General features: G+C 44.9%; 80 non-coding genes across 80 annotated transcripts in view; all 80 read left to right on the forward strand.

The window, feature by feature from the left end:
* Window positions 1–28, forward strand: part of trnaw-cca (transfer RNA tryptophan (anticodon CCA)) — a 72-nt gene extending 44 nt beyond the window's left edge. Inside the window, exon 1 of the tRNA in view lies at window positions 1–28. This exon is cut by the window's left edge and continues 44 nt beyond it. This is a non-coding gene — a tRNA (tRNA-Trp).
* A 94-nt stretch (window positions 29–122) lies between these two features.
* On the forward strand, window positions 123–194 carry trnaw-cca (transfer RNA tryptophan (anticodon CCA)). The gene has a single exon. It is a non-coding gene; the product is annotated as a tRNA-Trp (tRNA).
* A 260-nt stretch (window positions 195–454) lies between these two features.
* On the forward strand, window positions 455–526 carry trnaw-cca (transfer RNA tryptophan (anticodon CCA)). Its single transcript has one exon. It is a non-coding gene; the product is annotated as a tRNA-Trp (tRNA).
* A 163-nt stretch (window positions 527–689) lies between these two features.
* trnaw-cca (transfer RNA tryptophan (anticodon CCA)) lies at window positions 690–761 on the forward strand. Its single transcript has one exon. It is a non-coding gene; the product is annotated as a tRNA-Trp (tRNA).
* Window positions 762–924: 163 nt separating this feature from the next.
* Window positions 925–996, forward strand: trnaw-cca (transfer RNA tryptophan (anticodon CCA)). The gene has a single exon. It is a non-coding gene; the product is annotated as a tRNA-Trp (tRNA).
* Window positions 997–1,256: 260 nt separating this feature from the next.
* Window positions 1,257–1,328, forward strand: trnaw-cca (transfer RNA tryptophan (anticodon CCA)). Its single transcript has one exon. It is a non-coding gene; the product is annotated as a tRNA-Trp (tRNA).
* A 94-nt stretch (window positions 1,329–1,422) lies between these two features.
* trnaw-cca (transfer RNA tryptophan (anticodon CCA)) lies at window positions 1,423–1,494 on the forward strand. The gene has a single exon. It is a non-coding gene; the product is annotated as a tRNA-Trp (tRNA).
* A 94-nt stretch (window positions 1,495–1,588) lies between these two features.
* On the forward strand, window positions 1,589–1,660 carry trnaw-cca (transfer RNA tryptophan (anticodon CCA)). The gene has a single exon. It is a non-coding gene; the product is annotated as a tRNA-Trp (tRNA).
* A 94-nt stretch (window positions 1,661–1,754) lies between these two features.
* On the forward strand, window positions 1,755–1,826 carry trnaw-cca (transfer RNA tryptophan (anticodon CCA)). The gene has a single exon. It is a non-coding gene; the product is annotated as a tRNA-Trp (tRNA).
* Window positions 1,827–1,920: 94 nt separating this feature from the next.
* On the forward strand, window positions 1,921–1,992 carry trnaw-cca (transfer RNA tryptophan (anticodon CCA)). The gene has a single exon. It is a non-coding gene; the product is annotated as a tRNA-Trp (tRNA).
* Window positions 1,993–2,252: 260 nt separating this feature from the next.
* Window positions 2,253–2,324, forward strand: trnaw-cca (transfer RNA tryptophan (anticodon CCA)). The gene has a single exon. It is a non-coding gene; the product is annotated as a tRNA-Trp (tRNA).
* Window positions 2,325–2,418: 94 nt separating this feature from the next.
* trnaw-cca (transfer RNA tryptophan (anticodon CCA)) lies at window positions 2,419–2,490 on the forward strand. Its single transcript has one exon. It is a non-coding gene; the product is annotated as a tRNA-Trp (tRNA).
* Window positions 2,491–2,758: 268 nt separating this feature from the next.
* trnaw-cca (transfer RNA tryptophan (anticodon CCA)) lies at window positions 2,759–2,830 on the forward strand. The gene has a single exon. It is a non-coding gene; the product is annotated as a tRNA-Trp (tRNA).
* Window positions 2,831–2,924: 94 nt separating this feature from the next.
* trnaw-cca (transfer RNA tryptophan (anticodon CCA)) lies at window positions 2,925–2,996 on the forward strand. The gene has a single exon. It is a non-coding gene; the product is annotated as a tRNA-Trp (tRNA).
* Window positions 2,997–3,090: 94 nt separating this feature from the next.
* On the forward strand, window positions 3,091–3,162 carry trnaw-cca (transfer RNA tryptophan (anticodon CCA)). Its single transcript has one exon. It is a non-coding gene; the product is annotated as a tRNA-Trp (tRNA).
* Window positions 3,163–3,588: 426 nt separating this feature from the next.
* trnaw-cca (transfer RNA tryptophan (anticodon CCA)) lies at window positions 3,589–3,660 on the forward strand. The gene has a single exon. It is a non-coding gene; the product is annotated as a tRNA-Trp (tRNA).
* A 260-nt stretch (window positions 3,661–3,920) lies between these two features.
* trnaw-cca (transfer RNA tryptophan (anticodon CCA)) lies at window positions 3,921–3,992 on the forward strand. The gene has a single exon. It is a non-coding gene; the product is annotated as a tRNA-Trp (tRNA).
* Window positions 3,993–4,086: 94 nt separating this feature from the next.
* Window positions 4,087–4,158, forward strand: trnaw-cca (transfer RNA tryptophan (anticodon CCA)). The gene has a single exon. It is a non-coding gene; the product is annotated as a tRNA-Trp (tRNA).
* A 426-nt stretch (window positions 4,159–4,584) lies between these two features.
* On the forward strand, window positions 4,585–4,656 carry trnaw-cca (transfer RNA tryptophan (anticodon CCA)). Its single transcript has one exon. It is a non-coding gene; the product is annotated as a tRNA-Trp (tRNA).
* Window positions 4,657–5,248: 592 nt separating this feature from the next.
* trnaw-cca (transfer RNA tryptophan (anticodon CCA)) lies at window positions 5,249–5,320 on the forward strand. The gene has a single exon. It is a non-coding gene; the product is annotated as a tRNA-Trp (tRNA).
* A 94-nt stretch (window positions 5,321–5,414) lies between these two features.
* Window positions 5,415–5,486, forward strand: trnaw-cca (transfer RNA tryptophan (anticodon CCA)). Its single transcript has one exon. It is a non-coding gene; the product is annotated as a tRNA-Trp (tRNA).
* Window positions 5,487–6,244: 758 nt separating this feature from the next.
* On the forward strand, window positions 6,245–6,316 carry trnaw-cca (transfer RNA tryptophan (anticodon CCA)). Its single transcript has one exon. It is a non-coding gene; the product is annotated as a tRNA-Trp (tRNA).
* A 95-nt stretch (window positions 6,317–6,411) lies between these two features.
* Window positions 6,412–6,483, forward strand: trnaw-cca (transfer RNA tryptophan (anticodon CCA)). Its single transcript has one exon. It is a non-coding gene; the product is annotated as a tRNA-Trp (tRNA).
* A 94-nt stretch (window positions 6,484–6,577) lies between these two features.
* Window positions 6,578–6,649, forward strand: trnaw-cca (transfer RNA tryptophan (anticodon CCA)). Its single transcript has one exon. It is a non-coding gene; the product is annotated as a tRNA-Trp (tRNA).
* A 94-nt stretch (window positions 6,650–6,743) lies between these two features.
* Window positions 6,744–6,815, forward strand: trnaw-cca (transfer RNA tryptophan (anticodon CCA)). Its single transcript has one exon. It is a non-coding gene; the product is annotated as a tRNA-Trp (tRNA).
* Window positions 6,816–6,909: 94 nt separating this feature from the next.
* Window positions 6,910–6,981, forward strand: trnas-cga (transfer RNA serine (anticodon CGA)). Its single transcript has one exon. It is a non-coding gene; the product is annotated as a tRNA-Ser (tRNA).
* Window positions 6,982–7,075: 94 nt separating this feature from the next.
* trnaw-cca (transfer RNA tryptophan (anticodon CCA)) lies at window positions 7,076–7,147 on the forward strand. Its single transcript has one exon. It is a non-coding gene; the product is annotated as a tRNA-Trp (tRNA).
* A 163-nt stretch (window positions 7,148–7,310) lies between these two features.
* trnaw-cca (transfer RNA tryptophan (anticodon CCA)) lies at window positions 7,311–7,382 on the forward strand. Its single transcript has one exon. It is a non-coding gene; the product is annotated as a tRNA-Trp (tRNA).
* Window positions 7,383–7,476: 94 nt separating this feature from the next.
* trnaw-cca (transfer RNA tryptophan (anticodon CCA)) lies at window positions 7,477–7,548 on the forward strand. Its single transcript has one exon. It is a non-coding gene; the product is annotated as a tRNA-Trp (tRNA).
* A 260-nt stretch (window positions 7,549–7,808) lies between these two features.
* Window positions 7,809–7,880, forward strand: trnaw-cca (transfer RNA tryptophan (anticodon CCA)). The gene has a single exon. It is a non-coding gene; the product is annotated as a tRNA-Trp (tRNA).
* Window positions 7,881–7,974: 94 nt separating this feature from the next.
* Window positions 7,975–8,046, forward strand: trnaw-cca (transfer RNA tryptophan (anticodon CCA)). Its single transcript has one exon. It is a non-coding gene; the product is annotated as a tRNA-Trp (tRNA).
* A 592-nt stretch (window positions 8,047–8,638) lies between these two features.
* Window positions 8,639–8,710, forward strand: trnar-ccu (transfer RNA arginine (anticodon CCU)). Its single transcript has one exon. It is a non-coding gene; the product is annotated as a tRNA-Arg (tRNA).
* A 163-nt stretch (window positions 8,711–8,873) lies between these two features.
* Window positions 8,874–8,945, forward strand: trnaw-cca (transfer RNA tryptophan (anticodon CCA)). Its single transcript has one exon. It is a non-coding gene; the product is annotated as a tRNA-Trp (tRNA).
* A 163-nt stretch (window positions 8,946–9,108) lies between these two features.
* trnaw-cca (transfer RNA tryptophan (anticodon CCA)) lies at window positions 9,109–9,180 on the forward strand. Its single transcript has one exon. It is a non-coding gene; the product is annotated as a tRNA-Trp (tRNA).
* Window positions 9,181–9,440: 260 nt separating this feature from the next.
* trnaw-cca (transfer RNA tryptophan (anticodon CCA)) lies at window positions 9,441–9,512 on the forward strand. Its single transcript has one exon. It is a non-coding gene; the product is annotated as a tRNA-Trp (tRNA).
* A 94-nt stretch (window positions 9,513–9,606) lies between these two features.
* trnaw-cca (transfer RNA tryptophan (anticodon CCA)) lies at window positions 9,607–9,678 on the forward strand. Its single transcript has one exon. It is a non-coding gene; the product is annotated as a tRNA-Trp (tRNA).
* A 94-nt stretch (window positions 9,679–9,772) lies between these two features.
* Window positions 9,773–9,844, forward strand: trnaw-cca (transfer RNA tryptophan (anticodon CCA)). The gene has a single exon. It is a non-coding gene; the product is annotated as a tRNA-Trp (tRNA).
* Window positions 9,845–9,938: 94 nt separating this feature from the next.
* trnaw-cca (transfer RNA tryptophan (anticodon CCA)) lies at window positions 9,939–10,010 on the forward strand. The gene has a single exon. It is a non-coding gene; the product is annotated as a tRNA-Trp (tRNA).
* Window positions 10,011–10,104: 94 nt separating this feature from the next.
* Window positions 10,105–10,176, forward strand: trnaw-cca (transfer RNA tryptophan (anticodon CCA)). The gene has a single exon. It is a non-coding gene; the product is annotated as a tRNA-Trp (tRNA).
* A 94-nt stretch (window positions 10,177–10,270) lies between these two features.
* trnaw-cca (transfer RNA tryptophan (anticodon CCA)) lies at window positions 10,271–10,342 on the forward strand. The gene has a single exon. It is a non-coding gene; the product is annotated as a tRNA-Trp (tRNA).
* Window positions 10,343–10,436: 94 nt separating this feature from the next.
* On the forward strand, window positions 10,437–10,508 carry trnaw-cca (transfer RNA tryptophan (anticodon CCA)). The gene has a single exon. It is a non-coding gene; the product is annotated as a tRNA-Trp (tRNA).
* Window positions 10,509–10,768: 260 nt separating this feature from the next.
* On the forward strand, window positions 10,769–10,840 carry trnaw-cca (transfer RNA tryptophan (anticodon CCA)). The gene has a single exon. It is a non-coding gene; the product is annotated as a tRNA-Trp (tRNA).
* A 94-nt stretch (window positions 10,841–10,934) lies between these two features.
* On the forward strand, window positions 10,935–11,006 carry trnaw-cca (transfer RNA tryptophan (anticodon CCA)). The gene has a single exon. It is a non-coding gene; the product is annotated as a tRNA-Trp (tRNA).
* Window positions 11,007–11,100: 94 nt separating this feature from the next.
* Window positions 11,101–11,172, forward strand: trnaw-cca (transfer RNA tryptophan (anticodon CCA)). The gene has a single exon. It is a non-coding gene; the product is annotated as a tRNA-Trp (tRNA).
* Window positions 11,173–11,266: 94 nt separating this feature from the next.
* trnas-cga (transfer RNA serine (anticodon CGA)) lies at window positions 11,267–11,338 on the forward strand. The gene has a single exon. It is a non-coding gene; the product is annotated as a tRNA-Ser (tRNA).
* A 94-nt stretch (window positions 11,339–11,432) lies between these two features.
* trnas-cga (transfer RNA serine (anticodon CGA)) lies at window positions 11,433–11,504 on the forward strand. Its single transcript has one exon. It is a non-coding gene; the product is annotated as a tRNA-Ser (tRNA).
* A 94-nt stretch (window positions 11,505–11,598) lies between these two features.
* On the forward strand, window positions 11,599–11,670 carry trnaw-cca (transfer RNA tryptophan (anticodon CCA)). The gene has a single exon. It is a non-coding gene; the product is annotated as a tRNA-Trp (tRNA).
* Window positions 11,671–11,764: 94 nt separating this feature from the next.
* trnaw-cca (transfer RNA tryptophan (anticodon CCA)) lies at window positions 11,765–11,836 on the forward strand. The gene has a single exon. It is a non-coding gene; the product is annotated as a tRNA-Trp (tRNA).
* Window positions 11,837–11,930: 94 nt separating this feature from the next.
* On the forward strand, window positions 11,931–12,002 carry trnaw-cca (transfer RNA tryptophan (anticodon CCA)). Its single transcript has one exon. It is a non-coding gene; the product is annotated as a tRNA-Trp (tRNA).
* Window positions 12,003–12,262: 260 nt separating this feature from the next.
* On the forward strand, window positions 12,263–12,334 carry trnaw-cca (transfer RNA tryptophan (anticodon CCA)). The gene has a single exon. It is a non-coding gene; the product is annotated as a tRNA-Trp (tRNA).
* A 94-nt stretch (window positions 12,335–12,428) lies between these two features.
* Window positions 12,429–12,500, forward strand: trnas-cga (transfer RNA serine (anticodon CGA)). The gene has a single exon. It is a non-coding gene; the product is annotated as a tRNA-Ser (tRNA).
* Window positions 12,501–12,594: 94 nt separating this feature from the next.
* On the forward strand, window positions 12,595–12,666 carry trnas-cga (transfer RNA serine (anticodon CGA)). The gene has a single exon. It is a non-coding gene; the product is annotated as a tRNA-Ser (tRNA).
* Window positions 12,667–12,760: 94 nt separating this feature from the next.
* Window positions 12,761–12,832, forward strand: trnaw-cca (transfer RNA tryptophan (anticodon CCA)). Its single transcript has one exon. It is a non-coding gene; the product is annotated as a tRNA-Trp (tRNA).
* Window positions 12,833–12,926: 94 nt separating this feature from the next.
* On the forward strand, window positions 12,927–12,998 carry trnaw-cca (transfer RNA tryptophan (anticodon CCA)). The gene has a single exon. It is a non-coding gene; the product is annotated as a tRNA-Trp (tRNA).
* A 94-nt stretch (window positions 12,999–13,092) lies between these two features.
* On the forward strand, window positions 13,093–13,164 carry trnaw-cca (transfer RNA tryptophan (anticodon CCA)). Its single transcript has one exon. It is a non-coding gene; the product is annotated as a tRNA-Trp (tRNA).
* A 260-nt stretch (window positions 13,165–13,424) lies between these two features.
* Window positions 13,425–13,496, forward strand: trnaw-cca (transfer RNA tryptophan (anticodon CCA)). Its single transcript has one exon. It is a non-coding gene; the product is annotated as a tRNA-Trp (tRNA).
* Window positions 13,497–13,590: 94 nt separating this feature from the next.
* Window positions 13,591–13,662, forward strand: trnaw-cca (transfer RNA tryptophan (anticodon CCA)). Its single transcript has one exon. It is a non-coding gene; the product is annotated as a tRNA-Trp (tRNA).
* Window positions 13,663–13,922: 260 nt separating this feature from the next.
* trnaw-cca (transfer RNA tryptophan (anticodon CCA)) lies at window positions 13,923–13,994 on the forward strand. The gene has a single exon. It is a non-coding gene; the product is annotated as a tRNA-Trp (tRNA).
* A 163-nt stretch (window positions 13,995–14,157) lies between these two features.
* Window positions 14,158–14,229, forward strand: trnaw-cca (transfer RNA tryptophan (anticodon CCA)). Its single transcript has one exon. It is a non-coding gene; the product is annotated as a tRNA-Trp (tRNA).
* Window positions 14,230–14,323: 94 nt separating this feature from the next.
* On the forward strand, window positions 14,324–14,395 carry trnaw-cca (transfer RNA tryptophan (anticodon CCA)). Its single transcript has one exon. It is a non-coding gene; the product is annotated as a tRNA-Trp (tRNA).
* A 94-nt stretch (window positions 14,396–14,489) lies between these two features.
* trnaw-cca (transfer RNA tryptophan (anticodon CCA)) lies at window positions 14,490–14,561 on the forward strand. Its single transcript has one exon. It is a non-coding gene; the product is annotated as a tRNA-Trp (tRNA).
* A 260-nt stretch (window positions 14,562–14,821) lies between these two features.
* trnaw-cca (transfer RNA tryptophan (anticodon CCA)) lies at window positions 14,822–14,893 on the forward strand. Its single transcript has one exon. It is a non-coding gene; the product is annotated as a tRNA-Trp (tRNA).
* Window positions 14,894–15,318: 425 nt separating this feature from the next.
* Window positions 15,319–15,390, forward strand: trnaw-cca (transfer RNA tryptophan (anticodon CCA)). The gene has a single exon. It is a non-coding gene; the product is annotated as a tRNA-Trp (tRNA).
* A 94-nt stretch (window positions 15,391–15,484) lies between these two features.
* On the forward strand, window positions 15,485–15,556 carry trnaw-cca (transfer RNA tryptophan (anticodon CCA)). Its single transcript has one exon. It is a non-coding gene; the product is annotated as a tRNA-Trp (tRNA).
* A 94-nt stretch (window positions 15,557–15,650) lies between these two features.
* On the forward strand, window positions 15,651–15,722 carry trnaw-cca (transfer RNA tryptophan (anticodon CCA)). Its single transcript has one exon. It is a non-coding gene; the product is annotated as a tRNA-Trp (tRNA).
* Window positions 15,723–15,816: 94 nt separating this feature from the next.
* On the forward strand, window positions 15,817–15,888 carry trnaw-cca (transfer RNA tryptophan (anticodon CCA)). Its single transcript has one exon. It is a non-coding gene; the product is annotated as a tRNA-Trp (tRNA).
* A 94-nt stretch (window positions 15,889–15,982) lies between these two features.
* trnaw-cca (transfer RNA tryptophan (anticodon CCA)) lies at window positions 15,983–16,054 on the forward strand. Its single transcript has one exon. It is a non-coding gene; the product is annotated as a tRNA-Trp (tRNA).
* A 94-nt stretch (window positions 16,055–16,148) lies between these two features.
* Window positions 16,149–16,220, forward strand: trnaw-cca (transfer RNA tryptophan (anticodon CCA)). The gene has a single exon. It is a non-coding gene; the product is annotated as a tRNA-Trp (tRNA).
* A 95-nt stretch (window positions 16,221–16,315) lies between these two features.
* On the forward strand, window positions 16,316–16,387 carry trnaw-cca (transfer RNA tryptophan (anticodon CCA)). Its single transcript has one exon. It is a non-coding gene; the product is annotated as a tRNA-Trp (tRNA).
* A 95-nt stretch (window positions 16,388–16,482) lies between these two features.
* trnaw-cca (transfer RNA tryptophan (anticodon CCA)) lies at window positions 16,483–16,554 on the forward strand. Its single transcript has one exon. It is a non-coding gene; the product is annotated as a tRNA-Trp (tRNA).
* Window positions 16,555–16,648: 94 nt separating this feature from the next.
* Window positions 16,649–16,720, forward strand: trnaw-cca (transfer RNA tryptophan (anticodon CCA)). Its single transcript has one exon. It is a non-coding gene; the product is annotated as a tRNA-Trp (tRNA).
* A 94-nt stretch (window positions 16,721–16,814) lies between these two features.
* On the forward strand, window positions 16,815–16,886 carry trnaw-cca (transfer RNA tryptophan (anticodon CCA)). Its single transcript has one exon. It is a non-coding gene; the product is annotated as a tRNA-Trp (tRNA).
* A 94-nt stretch (window positions 16,887–16,980) lies between these two features.
* On the forward strand, window positions 16,981–17,052 carry trnaw-cca (transfer RNA tryptophan (anticodon CCA)). Its single transcript has one exon. It is a non-coding gene; the product is annotated as a tRNA-Trp (tRNA).
* A 592-nt stretch (window positions 17,053–17,644) lies between these two features.
* On the forward strand, window positions 17,645–17,716 carry trnaw-cca (transfer RNA tryptophan (anticodon CCA)). The gene has a single exon. It is a non-coding gene; the product is annotated as a tRNA-Trp (tRNA).
* A 592-nt stretch (window positions 17,717–18,308) lies between these two features.
* trnaw-cca (transfer RNA tryptophan (anticodon CCA)) lies at window positions 18,309–18,380 on the forward strand. Its single transcript has one exon. It is a non-coding gene; the product is annotated as a tRNA-Trp (tRNA).
* A 260-nt stretch (window positions 18,381–18,640) lies between these two features.
* trnaw-cca (transfer RNA tryptophan (anticodon CCA)) lies at window positions 18,641–18,712 on the forward strand. The gene has a single exon. It is a non-coding gene; the product is annotated as a tRNA-Trp (tRNA).
* Window positions 18,713–19,138: 426 nt separating this feature from the next.
* Window positions 19,139–19,210, forward strand: trnaw-cca (transfer RNA tryptophan (anticodon CCA)). The gene has a single exon. It is a non-coding gene; the product is annotated as a tRNA-Trp (tRNA).
* Window positions 19,211–19,304: 94 nt separating this feature from the next.
* Window positions 19,305–19,376, forward strand: trnaw-cca (transfer RNA tryptophan (anticodon CCA)). The gene has a single exon. It is a non-coding gene; the product is annotated as a tRNA-Trp (tRNA).
* A 163-nt stretch (window positions 19,377–19,539) lies between these two features.
* trnaw-cca (transfer RNA tryptophan (anticodon CCA)) lies at window positions 19,540–19,611 on the forward strand. The gene has a single exon. It is a non-coding gene; the product is annotated as a tRNA-Trp (tRNA).
* Window positions 19,612–19,871: 260 nt separating this feature from the next.
* trnaw-cca (transfer RNA tryptophan (anticodon CCA)) lies at window positions 19,872–19,943 on the forward strand. Its single transcript has one exon. It is a non-coding gene; the product is annotated as a tRNA-Trp (tRNA).
* Window positions 19,944–20,000: the final 57 nt, after the last annotated feature.

Genomic DNA, 20,000 nt, shown 5'->3' on the forward strand with positions numbered 1-20,000 from the left:
GTTGCGTGTTCAAATCACGTCGGGGTCAATCATTCCATTCTTCGATTGCAAACTTTTTGTGAAAATCAGGAATATTTACTCCTAGACTCAACATGTACCTAAGAAACAATCCAGCTGTGCGTGGCCTCGTGGCGCAACGGTAGCGCGTCTGACTCCAGATCAGAAGGTTGCGTGTTCAAATCACGTCAGGGTCAATCATTCCATTCTTTCATTGCAAACCTTTTGTGAAAATCAGGAATAATTACTCCTAGACTCAACATCTAGCTAATAAACAATACAGCTGTGCGTGGCCTCTTGGCGCAACGGTAGCGCGTCTGACTCCAGATCAGAAGATTGCGTGTTCAAATCACGTCGGGGTCAATCATTCCATTCTTTCATTGCAAACCTTTTGTGAAAATCAGGAATAATTACTCCTAGACTCAACATCTAGCTAAGAAACAATACAGGTGTGCGTGGCCTCGTGGCGCAACGGTAGCGCGTCTGACTCCAGATCAGAAGGTTGCGTGTTCAAATCACGTCGGGATCAATCATTCCATTCTTTCATTGCAAACCTTTTGTGAAAATCAGGAATAATTACTCCTAGACTCAACATGTAGCTAAGAAACAATACAGCTGTGCGTGGCCTCGTGGCGCAACGAATAATTACTCCTAGACTCAACAACTAGCTAAGAAACAATACAGCTGTGCGTGGCCACGTGGCGCAACGGTAGCGCGTCTGACTCCAGATCAGAAGGTTGTGTGTTCAAATCACGTCGGGGTCAATCATTCCATTCTTTCATTGCAAACCTTTTGTGAAAATCAGGAATAATTACTCCTAGACTCAACATGTAGCTAAGAAACAATACAGCTGTGCGTGGCCTCGTGGCGCAACGAATAATTACTCCTAGACTCAACAACTAGCTAAGAAACAATACAGTTGTACATGGCCTTGTGGCGCAACGGTAGCGCGTCTGACTCCAGATCAGAAGGTTGTGTGTTCAAATCACGTCGGGGTCAGTCATTCCATTCTTTCATTGCAAAACTTTTGTTAAAATCAGGAATAATTACTCCTAGACTCAACATGTAGCTAAGAAACAATACAGCCGTGCGTGGTCTCGTGGTGCAACGGTAGCGCGTCTGACTCCAGATCAGAAGGTTGCGTGTTCAAATCACGTCGGGGTCAATCATTCCATTCTTTCATTGCAAACCTTTTGTGAAAACCAGGAATAATTACTCCTAGACTCAACATGTAGCTAAGAAACAATACAGCTGTGCGTGGCCTCGTGGCGCAACGGTAGCGGGTCTGACTCCAGATCAGAAGGTTGCGTGTTCAAATCACGTCGGGGTCAATCATTCCATTCTTTCATTGCAAACCTTTTGTGAAAATCAGGAATAATTACTCCTAGACTCAACATGTAGCTAAGAAACAATACAGCCGTGCGTGGCCTCGTGGCGCAACGGTAGCGCGTCTGACTCCAGATCAGAAGGTTGCGTGTTCAAATCACGTCAGGGTCAATCATTCCATTCTTTGATTGCAAACCTTTGGCAAAAATCAGGAATAATTACTCCTAGACTCAACATGTAGCTAAGAAACAATACAGCTGTGCGTGACCTTGTGGCGCAACGGTAGCGCGTCTGACTCCAGATCAGAAGGTTGCGTGTTCAAATCACGTCGGGGTCAATCAGTCCATTCTTTCATTGCAAACCTTTTGTGAAAATCAGGAATAATTACTCCTAGACTCAATATGTAGCTAAGAAACAATAAAGCTGTTCGTGGCCTCGTGGCGCAACGGTAGTGCGTCTGACTCCAGATCAGAAGGTTGCGTGTTCAAATCACGTCGGGGTCAATCATTCCATTCTTTGATTGCAAACCTTTGGCAAAAATCAGGAATAATTACTCCTAGACTCAACATGTAGCTAAGAAACAATACAGCTGTGCGTGACCTTGTGGCGCAACGGTAGCGCGTCTGACTCCAGATCAGAAGGTTGCGTGTTCAAATCACGTCGGGGTCAATCAGTCCATTCTTTCATTGCAAACCTTTTGTGAAAATCAGGAATAATTACTCCTAGACTCAACATGTAGCTAAGAAACAATACAGCTGTGCGTGGCCTCGTGGCCCAACGGTAGCGCGTCTGACTCCAGATCAGAAGGTTGCGTGTTCAAATCACGTCGGGGTCAATCATTCAATTCTTCGATTGCAAACCTTTTGTGAAAATCAGGAATAATTACTCCTAGACTCAACATGTAGCTAAGAAACAATACAGCTGTGCGTGGCCTCGTGGCGCAACGGTAGCGCGTCTGACTCCAGATCAGAAGGTTGCGTGTTCAAATCACGTCGGGGTCAATCATTCCATTCTTTGATTGCAAACCTTTGCCAAAAATCAGGAATAATTACTCCTAGACTCAACATGTAGCTAAGAAACAATACAGCAGTGCGTGGCCTTGTGGCGCAACGGTAGCGCGTCTGACTCCAGATCAGAAGGTTGTGTGTTCAAATCACGTCGGGGTCAATCATTCCATTCTTCCATTCTTTCATTGCAAACCTTTTGTTAACATCAGGAATAATTACTCCTAGACTCAACATGTAGCTAAGAAACAATACAGCTGTGCGTGGCCTCGTGGCGCAACGGTAGCGCGTGTGACTTCAGATCAGAAGGTTGCGTGTTCAAGTCACGTCGGGGTCAATCATTCCATTCTTTCATTGCAAACCTTTTGTGAAAATCAGGAATAATTACTCCTAGACTCAACATCTAGCTAATAAACAATACAGCTGTGCGTGGCCTCTTGGCGCAACGGTAGCGCGTCTGACTCCAGATCAGAAGGTTGCGTGTTCAAATCACGTCGGGGTCAATCATTCCATTCTTTCATTGCAAACCTTTGGCAAAAATCAGGAATAATTACTCCTAGACTCAACATCTAGCTAAGAAACAATATAGCTGTGCGTGGCCTTGTGGCGCAACGGTAGCGCGTCTGACTCCAGATCAGAAGGTTGCGTGTTCAAATCACGTTGGGGTCAATCATTCCATTCTTTCATTGCAAACCTTTGGCAAAAATCAGGAATAATTACTCCTAGACTCAACATGTAGCTAAGAAACAATACAGCTGTGCGTGGCCTCGTGGCGCAACGGTAGCGCGTCTGACTCCAGATCAGAAGGTTGCGTGTTCAAATCACGTCGGGGTCAATCATTCCATTCTTTCATTGCAAACCTTTTGTTAAAATCAGGAATAATTACTCCTAGACTCAACATGTAGCTAAGAAACAATACAGCCGTGCGTGGTCTCGTGGTGCAACGGTTGCGCGTCTGACTCCAGATCAGAAGGTTGCGTGATCAAATCACGTCAGGATCAATCATTCCATTCTTTCATTGGAAACCTTTTGTGAAAATCAGGAATAATTACTCCTAGACTCAACATGTAGCTAAGAAACAATACAGCTGTGCGTGGCCTCGTGGCGGAACGGTAGCGCGTCTGACTCCAGATCAGAAGGTTGCGTGTTCAAATTACGTTGGGGTCAATCATTCCATTCTTTCATTGCAAACCTTTGGCAAAAATCGGGAATAATTACTCCTAGACTCAACATGTAGCTAAGAAACAATACAGCTGTGCATGGCCTCGTGGCGCAACGGTAGCGCGTCTGACTCCAGATCAGAAGGTTGCGTGTTCAAATCACGTCGGGGTCAATCATTCCATTCTTTCATTGCAAACCTTTTGTGAAAATCAGGAATAATTACTCCAAGACTCAACAACTAAATAAGAAACAATACAGCTGTGCGTGGCCTCGTGGCGCAACGGTAGCGCGTCTGACTCCAGATCAGAAGGTTTTGTGTTCAAATCACGTCGGGGTCAATCATTCCATTCTTTCATTGCAAACCTTTTGTGAAAATCAGGAATAATTACTCCTAGACTCAACATGTAGCTAAGAAACAATACAGCTGTGCGTGGCCTCGTGGCGCAACGGTAGCGCGTCTGACTCCAGATCAGAAGGTTGCGTGTTCAAATCACGTTGGGGTCAATCATTCCATTCTTTCATTGCAAACCTTTTGTGAAAATCAGGAATAATTACTCCTAGACTCAACATGTAGCTAATAAACAATACAGCTGTGCGTGGCCTCGTGGCGCAACGGTAGCGCGTCTGACTCCAGATCAGAAGGTTGCGTGTTCAAATCACGTTGGGGTCAATCATTCCATTCTTTCATTGCAAACCTTTGGCAAAAACCAGGAATAATTACTCCTAGACTCAACATGTAGCTAAGAAACAATACAGCTGTGCGTGGCCTCGTGGCCCAACGGTAGCGCGTCTAACTCCAGATCAGAAGGTTGCGTGTTCAAATCACGTCGGGGTCAATCATTCCATTCTTTCATTGCAAACCTTTGCCAAAAATCAGGAATAATTACTCCTAGACTCAACATGTAGCTAAGAAACAATACAGTTGTACATGGCCTCGTGGCGCAACGGAAGCTCGTCTGACTCCAGATCAGAAGGTTGCGTGTTCAAATCACGTTGGGGTCAATCATTCCATTCTTTCATTGCAAACCTTTTGTGAAAATCAGGAATAATTACTCCTAGACTCAACATGTAGCTAATAAACAATACAGCTGTGCGTGGCCTCGTGGCGCAACGGTAGCGCGTCTGACTCCAGATCAGAAGGTTGCGTGTTCAAATCACGTTGGGGTCAATCATTCCATTCTTTCATTGCAAACCTTTGGCAAAAACCAGGAATAATTACTCCTAGACTCAACATGTAGCTAAGAAACAATACAGCTGTGCGTGGCCTCGTGGCCCAACGGTAGCGCGTCTAACTCCAGATCAGAAGGTTGCGTGTTCAAATCACGTCGGGGTCAATCATTCCATTCTTTCATTGCAAACCTTTGCCAAAAATCAGGAATAATTACTCCTAGACTCAACATGTAGCTAAGAAACAATACAGTTGTACATGGCCTCGTGGCGCAACGGAAGCTCGTCTGACTCCAGATCAGAAGGTTGCGTGTTCAAATCACGTCGGGGTCAATCATTCCATTCTTTGATTGCAAACCTTTGCCAAAAATCAGGAATAATTACTCCTAGACTCAACATGTAGCTAAGAAACAATACAGCCGTGCGTGGCCTCGTGGCGCAACGGTAGCGCGTCTGACTGCAGATCAGAAGGTTGTGTGTTCAAAACACGTCGGGGTCAATCATTCCATTCTTTCATTGCAAACCTTTTGTTAAAATCAGGAATAATTACTCCTAGACTCAACATGTAGCTAAGAAACAATACAGCCGTGCGTGGCCTCGTGGCGCAACGGTAGCGCGTCTGACTCCAGATCAGAAGGTTGCGTGTTCAAATCACGTCGGGGTCAATCATTCCATTCTTTGATTGCAAACCTTTGGCAAAAATCAGGAATAATTACTCCTAGACTCAACATCTAGCTAAGAAACAATACTGGTGTGCGTGGCCTCGTGGCGCAACGGTAGCGCGTCTGACTCCAGATCAGAAGGTTGTGTGTTCAAATCACGTTGGGGTCAATCATTCCATTCTTTCATTGCAAACCTTTTGTGAAAATCAGGAATGATTACTCCTAGACTCAACATGTAGCTAAGAAACAATACAGCTGTGCGTGGCCTCGTGGCCCAACGGTAGCGCGTCTGACTCCAGATCAGAAGGTTGCGTGTTCAAATCACGTCGGGGTCAATCATTCCATTCTTTCATTGCAAACCTTTTGTGAAAATCAGGAATAATTACTCCTAGACTCAACATGTAGCTAAGAAACAATACAGCTGTGCGTGGCCTCTTGGCGCAACGGTAGCGCGTCTGACTCCAGATCAGAAGGTTGCGTGTTCAAGTCACGTCGGGGTCAATCATTCCATTCTTTCATTGCAAACTTTTTGTGAAAATCAGGAATAATTACTCCTAGACTCAACATGTAGCTAAGAAACAATCCAGCTGTGCGTGGCCTCGTGGCGCAACGGTAGCGCGTCTGACTCCAGATCAGAAGGTTAAGTTTTCAAAACACGTCGGGGTCAATCATTCCATTCTTTCATTGCAAACTTTTTGTGAAAATCAGGAATAATTACTCCTAGACTCAACATGTAGCTAAGAAACAATCCAGCTGTGCGTGGCCTCGTGGCGCAACGGTAGCCCGTCTGACTCCAGATCAGAAGGTTGCGTGTTCAAATCACGTCAGGGTCAATCATTCCATTCTTTCAATGCACACCTTTTGTGAAAATCAGGAATAATTACTCCTAGACTCAACATCTAGCTAAGAAACAATACAGGTGTGCGTGGCCTCGTGGCGCAACGGTAGCGCGTCTGACTCCAGATCAGAAGGTTACGTGTTCAAATCACGTCGGGGTCAATCATTCCATTCTTTTAATTGCAAACCTTTGGTGAAAATCAGGAATAATTACTCCTAGACTCAACATGTAGCTAAGAAACAATACAGCTGTGCGTGGCCACGTGGCGCAACGGTAGCGCGTCTGACTCCAGATCAGAAGGTTGCGTGTTCAAATCACGTCGGGGTCAATCATTCCATGCTTTAATTGCAAACCTTTTGTGACAATCAGGAATAATTACTCCTAGACTCAACATCTAGCTAAGAAACAATACTGGTGTGTGTGGCCTCGTGGCGCAACGGTAGCGCGTCTGACTCCAGATCAGAAGGTTGTGTGTTCAAATCACGTCGGGGTCAATCATTCCATTCTTTCATTGCAAACCTTTGGTGAAAATCAGGAATAATTACTCCTAGACTCAACAACTAGCTAAGAAACAATACAGCTGTGCGTGGCCTCGTGGCGCAACGGTAGCGCGTCTGACTCCAGATCAGAAGGTTGTGTGTTCAAATCACGTCGGGGTCAATCATTCCATTCTTTGATTGCAAACCTTTGCCAAAAATCAGGAATAATTACTCCTAGACTCAACATGTAGCTAAGAAACAATACAGCCGTGCGTGGCCTCGTGGCGCAACGGTAGCGTGTCTGATTCGAGATCAGAAGGTTGTGTGTTCAAATCACGTCGGGGTCAATCACTCCATTCTTTCATTGCAAACCTTTTGTTAAAATCAGGAATGATTACTCCTAGACTCAACATGTAGCTAAGAAACAATACAGTTGTACATGGCCTCGTGGCGCAACGGTAGCGTGTCTGACTCCAGATCAGAAGGTTGCGTGTTCAAATCACGTCGGGGTCAATCATTCCATTCTTTCATTGCAAACCTTTTGTGAAAATCAGGAATAATTACTCCTAGACTCAACATGTAGCTAAGAAACAATACAGCTGTGCGTGGCCTCGTGGCGCAACGAATAATTACTCCTAGACTCAACAACTAGCTAAGAAACAATACAGCTGTGCGTGGCCTCGTGGCGCAACGGTAGCGCGTCTGACTCCAGATCAGAAGGTTGCGTGTTCAAATCACGTCGGGGTCAATCATTCCATTCTTTGATTGCAAACCTTTGGCAAAAATCAGGAATAATTACTCCTAGACTCAACATGTAGCTAAGAAACAATACAGCTGTGCGTGGACTCGTGGCGCAACGGTAGCGCGTCTGACTCCAGATCAGAAGGTTGCGTGTTCAAATCACGTCGGGGTCAATCATTCCATTCTTTCATTGCAAACCTTTTGTGAAAATCAGTAATTATTACTCCTAGACTCAACATCTAGCTAAGAAACAATACAGCTGTGCGTAGCCTCGTGGCGCAACGGTAGCGCGTCTGACTCCAGATCAGAAGGTTGCATGTTCAAATCACGTCGGGGTCAATCGTTCCATTCTTTCATTGCAAACCTTTGGCAAAAATCAGGAATAATTACTCCTAGACTCAACATTTAGCTAAGAAACAATACAGCTGTGCGTGGCCTTGTGGCGCAACGGTAGCGCGTCTGACTCCAGATCAGAAGGTTGCGTGTTCAAATCACGTCGGGGTCAATCGTTCCATTCTTTCATTGCAAACCTTTGGCAAAAATCAGGAATAATTACTCCTAGACTCAACATTTAGCTAAGAAACAATACAGCTGTGCGTGGCCTCGTGGCGCAACGGTAGCGCGTCTGACTCCAGATCAGAAGGTTGCGTGTTCAAATCACGTCGGGGTCAATCGTTCCATTCTTTCATTGCAAACCTTTGGCAAAAATCAGGAATAATTACTCCTAGACTCAACATGTAGCTAAGAAACAATACAGCTGTGCGTGGCCTCGTGGCGCAACGGTAGCGCGTCTGACTCCAGATCAGAAGGTTAAGTTTTCAAAACACGTCGGGGTCAATCATTCCATTCTTTGATTGCAAACCTTTTATGAAAATCAGGAATAATTACTCCTAGACTCAACATCTAGCTAAGAAACAATACAGCTGTGCGTGGCCTCGTGGCGCAACAGTAGCGCGTCTGACTCCAAATCAGAAGGTTGCGTGTTCAAATGACGTCAGGGTCAATCATTCCATTCTTTGATTGCAAACCTTTTGTGAAAATCAGGAATAATTACTCCTAGACTCAACATCTAGCTAAGAAACAATACAGCTGTGCGTGGCCTCTTGGCGCAACGGTAGCGCGTCTGACTCCAGATCAGAAGATTGCGTGTTCAAATCACGTCGGGGTCAATCATTCCATTCTTTCATTGCAAACCTTTTGTGAAAATCAGGAATAATTACTCCTAGACTCAACATCTAGCTAAGAAACAATACAGGTGTGCGTGGCCTCGTGGCGCAACGGTAGCGCGTCTGACTCCTGATCAGAAGGTTGCGTGTTCAAATCACGTCGGGGTCAATCATTCCATTCTTTCATTGCAAACCTTTTGTGAAAATCAGGAATAATTACTCCTAGACTCAACATGTAGCTAAGAAACAATACAGCTGTGCGTGGCCTGGTGGCGCAACGAATAATTACTCCTAGACTCAACAACTAGCTAAGAAACAATACAGCTGTGCGTGGCCACGTGGCGCAACGGTAGCGCGTCTGACTCCAGATCAGAAGGTTGCGTGTTCAAATCACGTCGGGGTCAATCATTCCATGCTTTAATTGCAAACCTTTTGTGAAAATCAGGAATAATTACTCTTAGACTCAACATGTAGCTAAGAAACAATACAGCTGTGCGTGGCCTCGTGGCGCAACGAATAATTACTCCTAGACTCAACAACTAGCTAAGAAACAATACAGCTGTGCGTGGCCTCGTGGCGCAACGGTAGCGCGTCTGACTCCAGATCAGAAGGTTGTGTGTTCAAATCACGTCGGGGTCAATCATTCCATTCTTTGATTGCAAACCTTTGCCAAAAATCAGGAATAATTACTCCTAGACTCAACATGTAGCTAAGAAACAATACAGCCGTGCGTGGCCTCGTGGCGCAACGGTAGCGTGTCTGACTCTAGATCAGAAGGTTGTGTGTTCAAATCACGTCGGGGTCAATCATTCCATTTTTTCATTGCAAACCTTTTGTTAAAATCAGGAATGATTACTCCTAGACTCAACATGTAGCTAAGAAACAATACAGCTGTGCGTGGCCTCGTGGCGCAACGGTAGCGCGTCTGACTCCAGATCAGAAGGTTGCGTGTTCAAATCACGTCGGGGTCAATCATTCCATTCTTTGATTGCAAACCTTTGGCAAAAATCAGGAATAATTACTCCTAGACTCAACATGTAGCTAAGAAACAATACAGCTGTGCGTGGCCTCGTGGCGCAACGGTAGCGCGTCTGACTCCAGATCAGAAGGTTGTGTGTTCAAATCACGTCGGGGTCAATCATTCCATTCTTTGATTGCAAACCTTTGGCAAAAATCAGGAATAATTACTCCTAGACTCAACATGTAGCTAAGAAACAATACAGCCGTGCATGGCCTCGTGGCGCAACGGTAGCGCGTCTGACTCCAGATCAGAAGGTTGCGTGTTCAAATCACGTCAGGGTCAATCATTCCATTCTTTCATTGCAAACATTTGGTGAAAATCAGGAATAATTACTCCTAGACTCAACAACTAGCTAAGAAACAATACAGCTGTGCGTGGCCTTGTGGCGCAACGGTAGCGCGTCTGACTCCAGATCAGAAGGTTGCGTGTTCAAATCACGTCGGGGTCAATCATTCCATGCTTTAATTGCAAACCTTTTGTGAAAATCAGGAATAATTACTCCTAGACTCAACATGTAGCTAAGAAACAATACAGCCGTGCATGGCCTCGTGGCGCAACGGTAGCGCGTCTGACTCCAGATCAGAAGGTTGCGTGTTCAAATCACGTCGGGGTCAATCATTCCATTCTTTGATTGCAAACCTTTGGCAAAAATCAGGAATAATTACTCCTAGACTCAACATGTAGCTAAGAAACAATACAGCCGTGCATGGCCTCGTGGCGCAACGGTAGCGCGTCTGACTCCAGATCAGAAGGTTGTGTGTTCAAATCACGTCGGGGTCAATCATTCCATTCTTTGATTGCAAACCTTTGGCAAAAATCAGGAATAATTACTCCTAGACTCAACATGTAGCTAAGAAACAATACAGCCGTGCATGGCCTCGTGGCGCAACGGTAGCGCGTCTGACTCCAGATCAGAAGGTTGCGTGTTCAAATCACGTCAGGGTCAATCATTCCATTCTTTCATTGCAAACATTTGGTGAAAATCAGGAATAATTACTCCTAGACTCAACAACTAGCTAAGAAACAATACAGCTGTGCGTGGCCTTGTGGCGCAACGGTAGCGAGTCTGACTCCAGATCAGAAGGTTGCGTGTTCAAATCACGTCGGGGTCAATCATTCCATGCTTTAATTGCAAACCTTTTGTGAAAATCAGGAATAATTACTCCTAGACTCAACAACTAGCTAAGAAACAATACAGCTGTGCGTGGCCTCGTGGCGCAACGGTAGCGCGTCTGACTCCAGATCAGAAGGTTGTGTGTTCAAATCACGTCGGGGTCAATCATTCCATTCTTTGATTGCAAACCTTTTGTGAAAATCAGGAATAATTACTCCTAGACTCAACAACTAGCTAAGAAACAATACAGCTGTGCGTGGCCACGTGGCGCAACGGTAGCGCGTCTGACTCCAGATCAGAAGGTTGCGTGTTCAAATCACGTCGGGGTCAATCATTCCATGCTTTAATTGCAAACCTTTTGTGAAAATCAGGAATAATTACTCCTAGACTCAACATGTAGCTAAGAAACAATACAGCTGTGCGTGGCCTCGTGGCGCAACGGTAGCGCGTCTGACTCCAGATCAGAAGGTTGTGTGTTCAAATCACGTCGGGGTCAATCATTCCATTCTTTGATTGCAAACCTTTGCCAAAAATCAGGAATAATTACTCCTAGACTCAACATGTAGCTAAGAAAAAATACAGCCGTGCGTGGCCTCGTGGCGCAACGGTAGCGTGTCTGATTCGAGATCAGAAGGTTGTGTGTTCAAATCACGTCGGGGTCAATCATTCCATTCTTTCATTGCAAACCTTTTGTTAAAATCAGGAATGATTACTCCTAGACTCAACATGTAGCTAAGAAACAATACAGTTGTACATGGCCTCGTGGCGCAACGGTAGCGTGTCTGATTCGAGATCAGAAGGTTGCGTGTTCAAATCACGTCGGGGTCAATCATTCCATTCTTTCATTGCAAACCTTTTGTGAAAATCAGGAATAATTACTCCTAGACTCAACATGTAGCTAAGAAACAATACAGCTGTGCGTGGCCTCGTGGCGCAACGGTAGCGCGTCTGACTCCAGATCAGAAGGTTGCGTGTTCAAATCACGTCGGGGTCAATCATTCCATTCTTTCATTGCAAACCTTTTGTGAAAATCAGGAATAATTACTCCTAGACTCAACATGTAGCTAAGAAACAATACAGCTGTGCGTGACCTCGTGGCGCAACGGTAGCGTGTCTGACTCCAGATCAGAAGGTTGCGTGTTCAAATCACGTCGGGGTCAATCATTCCATTCTTTGATTGCAAACCTTTGGCAAAAATCAGGAATAATTACTCCTAGACTCAACATGTAGCTAAGAAACAATACAGCTGTGCGTGGCCTCGTGGCGCAACGGTAGCGCGTCTGACTCCAGATCAGAAGGTTGCGTGTTCAAATCACGTCGGGGTCAATCATTCCATTCTTCGATTGCAAACTTTTTGTGAAAATCAGGAATATTTACTCCTAGACTCAACATGTACCTAAGAAACAATCCAGCTGTGCGTGGCCTCGTGGCGCAACGGTAGCGCGTCTGACTCCAGATCAGAAGGTTAAGTTTTCAAAACACGTCGGGGTCAATCATTCCATTCTTTCATTGCAAACCTTTTATGAAAATCAGGAATAATTACTCCTAGACTCAACATCTAGCTAAGAAACAATACAGCTGTGCGTGGCCTCGTGGCGCAACGGTAGCGCGTCTGACTCCAAATCAGAAGGTTGCGTGTTCAAATCACGTCGGGGTCAATCATTCCATTCTTTGATTGCAAACCTTTGGCAAAAATCAGGAATAATTACTCCTAGACTCAACATGTAGCTAAGAAACAATACAGCCGTGCGTGGCCTCGTGGCGCAACGGTAGCGTGTCTGATTCGAGATCAGAAGGTTGTGTGTTCAAATCACGTCGGGGTCAATCATTCCATTCTTTCATTGCAAACCTTTTGTTAAAATCAGGAATGATTACTCCTAGACTCAACATGTAGCTAAGAAACAATACAGTTGTACATGGCCTCGTGGCGCAACGGTAGCGTGTCTGATTCGAGATCAGAAGGTTGCGTGTTCAAATCACGTCGGGGTCAATCATTCCATTCTTTCATTGCAAACCTTTTGTGAAAATCAGGAATAATTACTCCTAGACTCAACATGTAGCTAAGAAACAATACAGCTGTGCGTGGCCTCGTGGCGCAACGGTAGCGCGTCTGACTCCAGATCAGAAGGTTGCGTGTTCAAATCACGTCGGGGTCAATCATTCCATTCTTTCATTGCAAACCTTTTGTGAAAATCAGGAATAATTACTCCTAGACTCAACATGTAGCTAAGAAACAATACAGCTGTGCGTGACCTCGTGGCGCAACGGTAGCGTGTCTGACTCCAGATCAGAAGGTTGCGTGTTCAAATCACGTCGGGGTCAATCATTCCATTCTTTGATTGCAAACCTTTGGCAAAAATCAGGAATAATTACTCCTAGACTCAACATGTAGCTAAGAAACAATACAGCTGTGCGTGGCCTCGTGGCGCAACGGTAGCGCGTCTGACTCCAGATCAGAAGGTTGCGTGTTCAAATCACGTCGGGGTCAATCATTCCATTCTTCGATTGCAAACTTTTTGTGAAAATCAGGAATATTTACTCCTAGACTCAACATGTACCTAAGAAACAATCCAGCTGTGCGTGGCCTCGTGGCGCAACGGTAGCGCGTCTGACTCCAGATCAGAAGGTTAAGTTTTCAAAACACGTCGGGGTCAATCATTCCATTCTTTCATTGCAAACCTTTTATGAAAATCAGGAATAATTACTCCTAGACTCAACATCTAGCTAAGAAACAATACAGCTGTGCGTGGCCTCGTGGCGCAACGGTAGCGCGTCTGACTCCAAATCAGAAGGTTGCGTGTTCAAATCACGTCGGGGTCAATCATTCCATTCTTTGATTGCAAACCTTTGGCAAAAATCAGGAATAATTACTCCTAGACTCAACATGTAGCTAAGAAACAATACAGCCGTGCGTGGCCTCGTGGCGCAACGGTAGCGCGTCTGACTCCAGATCAGAAGGTTGCGTGTTCAAATCACGTCAGGGTCAATCATTCCATTCTTTCATTGCAAACCTTTTGTGAAAATCAGGAATAATTACTCCTAGACTCAACATCTAGCTAATAAACAATACAGCTGTGCGTGGCCTCTTGGCGCAACGGTAGCGCGTCTGACTCCAGATCAGAAGGTTGCGTGTTCAAATCACGTCGGGGTCAATCATTCCATTCTTTGATTGCAAACCTTTGGCAAAAATCAGGAATAATTACTCCTAGACTCAACATCTAGCTAAGAAACAATACAGGTGTGCGTGGCCTCGTGGCGCAACGGTAGCGCGTCTGACTCCAGATCAGAAGGTTGCGTGTTCAAATCACGTCGGGATCAATCATTCCATTCTTTCATTGCAAACCTTTGGCAAAAATCAGGAATAATTACTCCTAGACTCAACATGTAGCTAAGAAACAATACAGCTGTGCGTGGCCTCGTGGCGCAACGAATAATTACTCCTAGACTCAACAACTAGCTAAGAAACAATACAGCTGTGCGTGGCCTCGTGGCGCAACGGTAGCGCGTCTGACTCCAGATCAGAAGGTTGTGTGTTCAAATCACGTCGGGGTCAATCATTCCATTCTTTGATTGCAAACCTTTGCCAAAAATCAGGAATAATTACTCCTAGACTCAACATGTAGCTAAGAAACAATACAGCCGTGAGTGGCCTCGTGGCGCAACGGTAGCGTGTCTGACTCCAGATCAGAAGGTTGTGTGTTCAAATCACGTCGGGGTCAATCATTCCATTCTTTCATTGCAAACCTTTTGTTAAAATCAGGAATGATTACTCCTAGACTCAACATGTAGCTAAGAAACAATACAGCTGTGCGTGGCCTCGTGGCGCAACGGTAGCGCGTCTGACTCCAGATCAGAAGGTTGCGTGTTCAAATCACGTCGGGGTCAATCATTCCATTCTTTGATTGCAAACCTTTGGCAAAAATCAGGAATAATTACTCCTAGACTCAACATGTAGCTAAGAAACAATACAGCTGTGCGTGGACTCGTGGCGCAACGGTAGCGTGTCTGACTCCAGATCAGAAGGTTGCGTGTTCAAATCACGTCGGGGTCAATCATTCCATTCTTTCATTGCAAACCTTTGGCAAAAATCAGGAATAATTACTCCTAGACTCAACATGTAGCTAAGAAACAATACAGCTGTGCGTGGCCTCGTGGCGCAACGGTAGCGCGTCTGACTCCAGATCAGAAGGTTGCGTGTTCAAATCACGTCGGGGTCAATCGTTCCATTCTTTGATTGCAAACCTTTTGTGAAAATCAGTAATTATTACTCCTAGACTCAACATCTAGCTAAGAAACAATACAGATGTGCGTGGCCTTGTGGCGCAACGGTAGCGCGTCTGACTCCAGATCAGAAGGTTGCGTGTTCAAATCACGTCGGGTGAATCATTCCATTCTTTCATTGCAAACCTTTGGTGAAAATCAGGAATAATTACTCCTAGACTCAATATGTAGCTAACGAACAATACAGTTGTACGTGGCCTGGTGGCGCAACGGTAGTGCGTCTGACTCCACATCAGAAGGTTGCGTGTTCAAATCACGTCAGGGTCAATCATTCCATTCTTTCATTGCAAACCTTTGGTGAAAATCAGGAATAATTACTCCTAGACTCAACATGTAGCTAAGAAACATTACAGCTGTTCGTGGCCTCGTGGCGCAACGGTAGCGCGTCTGACTCCAGATCAGAAGGTTGCGTGTTCAAATCACGTCTGGGTCAATCATTCCATTCTCTGATTGCAAACCTTTTGTGAAAATCAGGAATAATTACTCCTAGACTCAATATGTAGCTAAGAAACAATACAGTTGTACATGGCCTCGTGGCGCAACAGTAGCGCGTCTGACTCCAGATCAGAAGGTTGCGTGTTCAAATCACGTCGGGGTCAATCATTCCATTCTTTGATTGCAAACCTTTTGTGAAAATCAGGAATAATTACTCCTAGACTCAATATGTAGCTAAGAAACAATACAGCTGTGCGTGGCCTCGTGGCGCAACGGTAGCGCATCTGACTCCAGATCAGAAGTTTGCGTGTTCAAATCACGTTGGGGTCAATCATTTCATTCTTTGATTGCAAACCTTTTGTGAAAATCAGGAATAATTACTCCTAGACTCAACAACTAGCTAAGAAACAATACAGTTGTACATGACCTCGTGGCGCAACGGTAGCGCGTCTGACTCCAGATCAGAAGGTTGCGTGTTCAAATCACGTCGGGGTCAATCATTCCATTCTTTGATTGCAAACCTTTTGTGAAAATCAGGAATAATTACTCCTAGACTCAACAACTAGCTAAGAAACAATACTGCTGTACATGGCCTCGTGGCGCAACGGTAGCGCGTCTGACTCCAGATCAGAAGGTTGCGTGTTCAAATCACGTCGGGGTCAATCATTCCATTCTTTGATTGCAAACCTTTTGTGAAAATCAGGAATAATTACTCCTAGACTCAACAACTAGCTAAGAAACAATACAGGTGTACATGGCCTCGTGGCGCAACGGTAGCGCGTCTGACTCCAGATCAGAAGGTTGCGTGTTCAAATCACGTCGGGGTCAATCATTCCATTCTTTTAATTGCAAATCTTTTGTGAAAATCAGGAATAATTACTCGAAGACTCAACAACTAGCTAAGAAACAATACTGCTGTACATGGCCTCGTGGCGCAACGGAAGCGCGTCTGACTCCAGATCAGAAGGTTGCGTGTTCAAATCACGTCGGGGTCAATCATTCCATTCTTTTAATTGCAAACCTTTTGTGAAAATCAGGAATAATTACTCCTAGACTCAACATCTAGCTAAGAAACAATACAGATGTGCGTGGCCTTGTGGCGCAACGGTAGCGCGTCTGACTCCAGATCAGAAGGTTGCGTGTTCAAATCACGTCGGGGTCAATCGTTCCATTCTTTCATTGCAAACCTTTGGCAAAAATCAGGAATAATTACTCCTAGACTCAACATGTAGCTAAGAAACAATACAGCTGTGCGTGGCCTCGTGGCGCAACGGTAGCGCGTCTGACTCCAGATCAGAAGGTTGCGTTTTCAAATCACGTCGAGGTCAATCATTCCATTCTTTGATGGCAAACCTTTTGTGAAAATCAGGAATAATTACTCCTAGACTCAACATGTAGCTAAGAAACAATACAGCTCTGCGTGGCCTCGTGGCGCAACAGTAGCGCGTCTGACTCCAGATCAGAAGGTTGCGTGTTCAAATCACGTCGGGGTCAATCATTCCATGCTTTAATTGCAAACCTTTTGTGAAAATCAGGAATAATTACTCCTAGACTCAACAACTACCTATGAAACAATACAGCTGTGCGTGGCCTCGTGGCGCAACGGTAGCGCGTCTGACTCCAGATCAGAAGGTTGCGTGTTCAAATCACGTCGGGGTCAATCATTCCATTCTTTCATTGCAAACCTTCGGTGAAAATCAGGAATAATTACTCCTAGACTCAACATGTAGCTAAGAAACAATACAGCTGTGCGTGGCCTCGTTGCCCAACGGTAGCGCGTCTGACTCCAGATCAGAAGGTTGCGTGTTCAAATCACGTCGTGGTCAATCATTCCATTCTTTCATTGCAAACCTTTGGTGAAAATCAGGAATAATTACTCCTAGACTCAACATGTAGCTAAGAAACAATACAGCTGTGCGTGGCCTCGTGGCGAAACGGTAGCGCGTCTGACTCCAGATCAGAAGGTTGTGTGTTCAAATCACGTCGGGGTCAATCATTCCATTCTTTCATTGCAAACCTTTGGTGAAAATCAGGAATAATTACTCCTAGACTCAACATGTAGCTAAGAAACAATACAGCTGTGCGTGGCCTCGTGGCCCAACGGTAGCGCGACTGACTCCAGATCAGAAGGTTGCGTGTTCAAATCACGTCGGGGTCAATCATTCCATTCTTTCATTGCAAACCTTTTGTGAAAATCAGAAATAATTACTCCTAGACTCAATATGTAGCTAAGAAACAATACAGTTGTACATGACCTCGTGGCGCAACGGTAGTGCGTCTGACTCCAGATCAGAAGGTTGCGTGTTCAAATCACGTCGGGGTCAATCATTCCATTCTTTCATTGCAAACCTTTGGCAAAAATCAGGAATAATTACTCCTAGACTCAACAACTAGCTAAGAAACAATACAGCTGTGCGTGGCCTCGTGGCGAGACGGTAGCGCGTCTGACTCCAGATCAGAAGGTTGCGTGTTCAAATCACGTCGGGGTCAATCATTCCATTCTTTCATTGCAAACCTTTGGTGAAAATCAGGAATAATTACTCCTAGACTCAACATGTAGCTAAGAAACAATACAGCTGTGCGTGGCCTCGTGGCCCAACGGTAGCGCGTCTGACTCCAGATCAGAAGGTTGCGTGTTCAAATCACGTCGGGGTCAATCATTCCATTCTTTCATTGCAAACCTTTTGTGAAAATCAGGAATAATTACTCCTAGACTCAACAACTAGCTAAGAAACAATACAGCTGTGCGTGGCCTCGTGGCGAAACGGTAGCGCGTCTTACTCCAGATCAGAAGGTTGCGTGTTCAAATCACGTCGGGGTCAATCATTCCATTCTTTCATTGCAAACCTTTTGTGAAAATCAGGAATAATTACTCCTAGACTCAATATGTAGCTAAGAAACAATACAGTTGTACATGACCTCGTGGCGCAACGGTAGCGCGTCTGACTCCAGATCAGAAGGTTGCGTGTTCAAATCACGTCGGGGTCAATCATTCCATTCTTTGATTGCAAACCTTTTGTGAAAATCAGGAATAATTACTCCTAGACTCAATATGTAGCTAAGAAACAATACAGTTGTAAATGACCTCGTTGCGCAACGGTAGTGCGTCTTACTCCAGATCAGAAGGTTGCGTGTTCAAATCACGTCGGGGTCAATCATTCCATTCTTTCATTGCAAACCTTTTGTGAAAATCAGGAATAATTACTCCTAGACTCAATATGTAGCTAAGAAACAATACAGTTGTACATGACCTCGTGGCGCAACGGTAGCGCGTCTGACTCCAGATCAGAAGGTTGCGTGTTCAAATCACTTCGGGGTCAATCATTCCATTCTTTGATTGCAAACCTTTTGTGAAAATCAGGAATAATTACTCCTAGACTCAATATGTAGCTAAGAAACAATACAGTTGTAAATGACCTCGTGGCGCAACGGTAGTGCGTCTGACTCCAGATCAGAAGGTTGTGTGTTCAAATCACGTCGGGGTCAATCATTCCATTCTTTGATTGCAAACCTTTTGTGAAAATCAGGAATAATTACTCCTAGACTCAATATGTAGCTAAGAAACAATACAGTTGTACATGACCTCGTGGCGCAACGGTAGCGCGTCTGACTCCAGATCAGAAGGTTGCATGTTCAAATCACATCGGGGTCAATCATTCCATTCTTTGATTGCAAACCTTTTGTGAAAATCAGGAATAATTACTCCTAGACTCAACATCTAGCTAAGAAACAATACAGCTGTGCGTGGCCTCGTGGCGCAACGGTAGCGCGTCTGACTCCAAATCAGAAGGTAGCGTGTTCAAATCACGTCGGGGTCAATCATTCCATTCTTTCATTGCAAACCTTTTGTGAAAATCAGGAATAATTACTCCTAGACTCAACATCTAGCTAAGAAACAATACAGGTGTGCGTGGCCTCGTGGCGCAACGGTAGCGCGTCTGACTCCAGATCAGAAGGTTGCGTGTTCAAATCACGTCGGGATCAATCATTCCATTCTTTCATTGCAAACCTTTGGCAAAAATCAGGAATAATTACTCCTAGACTCAACATGTAGCTAAGAAACAATACAGCTGTGCGTGGCCTCGTGGCGCAACGAATAATTACTCCTAGACTCAACAACTAGCTAAGAAACAATACAGCTGTGCGTGGCCACGTGGCGCAACGGTAGCGCGTCTGACTCCAGATCAGAAGGTTGCGTGTTCAAATCACGTCGGGGTCAATCATTCCATTCTTTCATTGCAAACCTTTTGTGAAAATCAGGAATAATTACTCCTAGACTCAACAACTAGCTAAGAAACAATACAGCTGTGCGTGGCCTCGTGGCGAAACGGTAGCGCGTCTTACTCCAGATCAGAAGGTTGCGTGTTCAAATCACGTCGGGGTCAATCATTCCATTCTTTCATTGCAAACCTTTTGTGAAAATCAGGAATAATTACTCCTAGACTCAATATGTAGCTAAGAAACAATACAGTTGTACATGACCTCGTGGCGCAACGGTAGCGCGTCTGACTCCAGATCAGAAGGTTGCGTGTTCAAATCACGTCGGGGTCAATCATTCCATTCTTTGATTGCAAACCTTTTGTGAAAATCAGGAATAATTACTCCTAG

The sequence above is a fragment of the Pseudorasbora parva genome, chromosome 16 (genome assembly GCF_024679245.1).
Source record: "Pseudorasbora parva isolate DD20220531a chromosome 16, ASM2467924v1, whole genome shotgun sequence".
Taxonomy (NCBI): domain Eukaryota; kingdom Metazoa; phylum Chordata; class Actinopteri; order Cypriniformes; family Gobionidae; genus Pseudorasbora; species Pseudorasbora parva.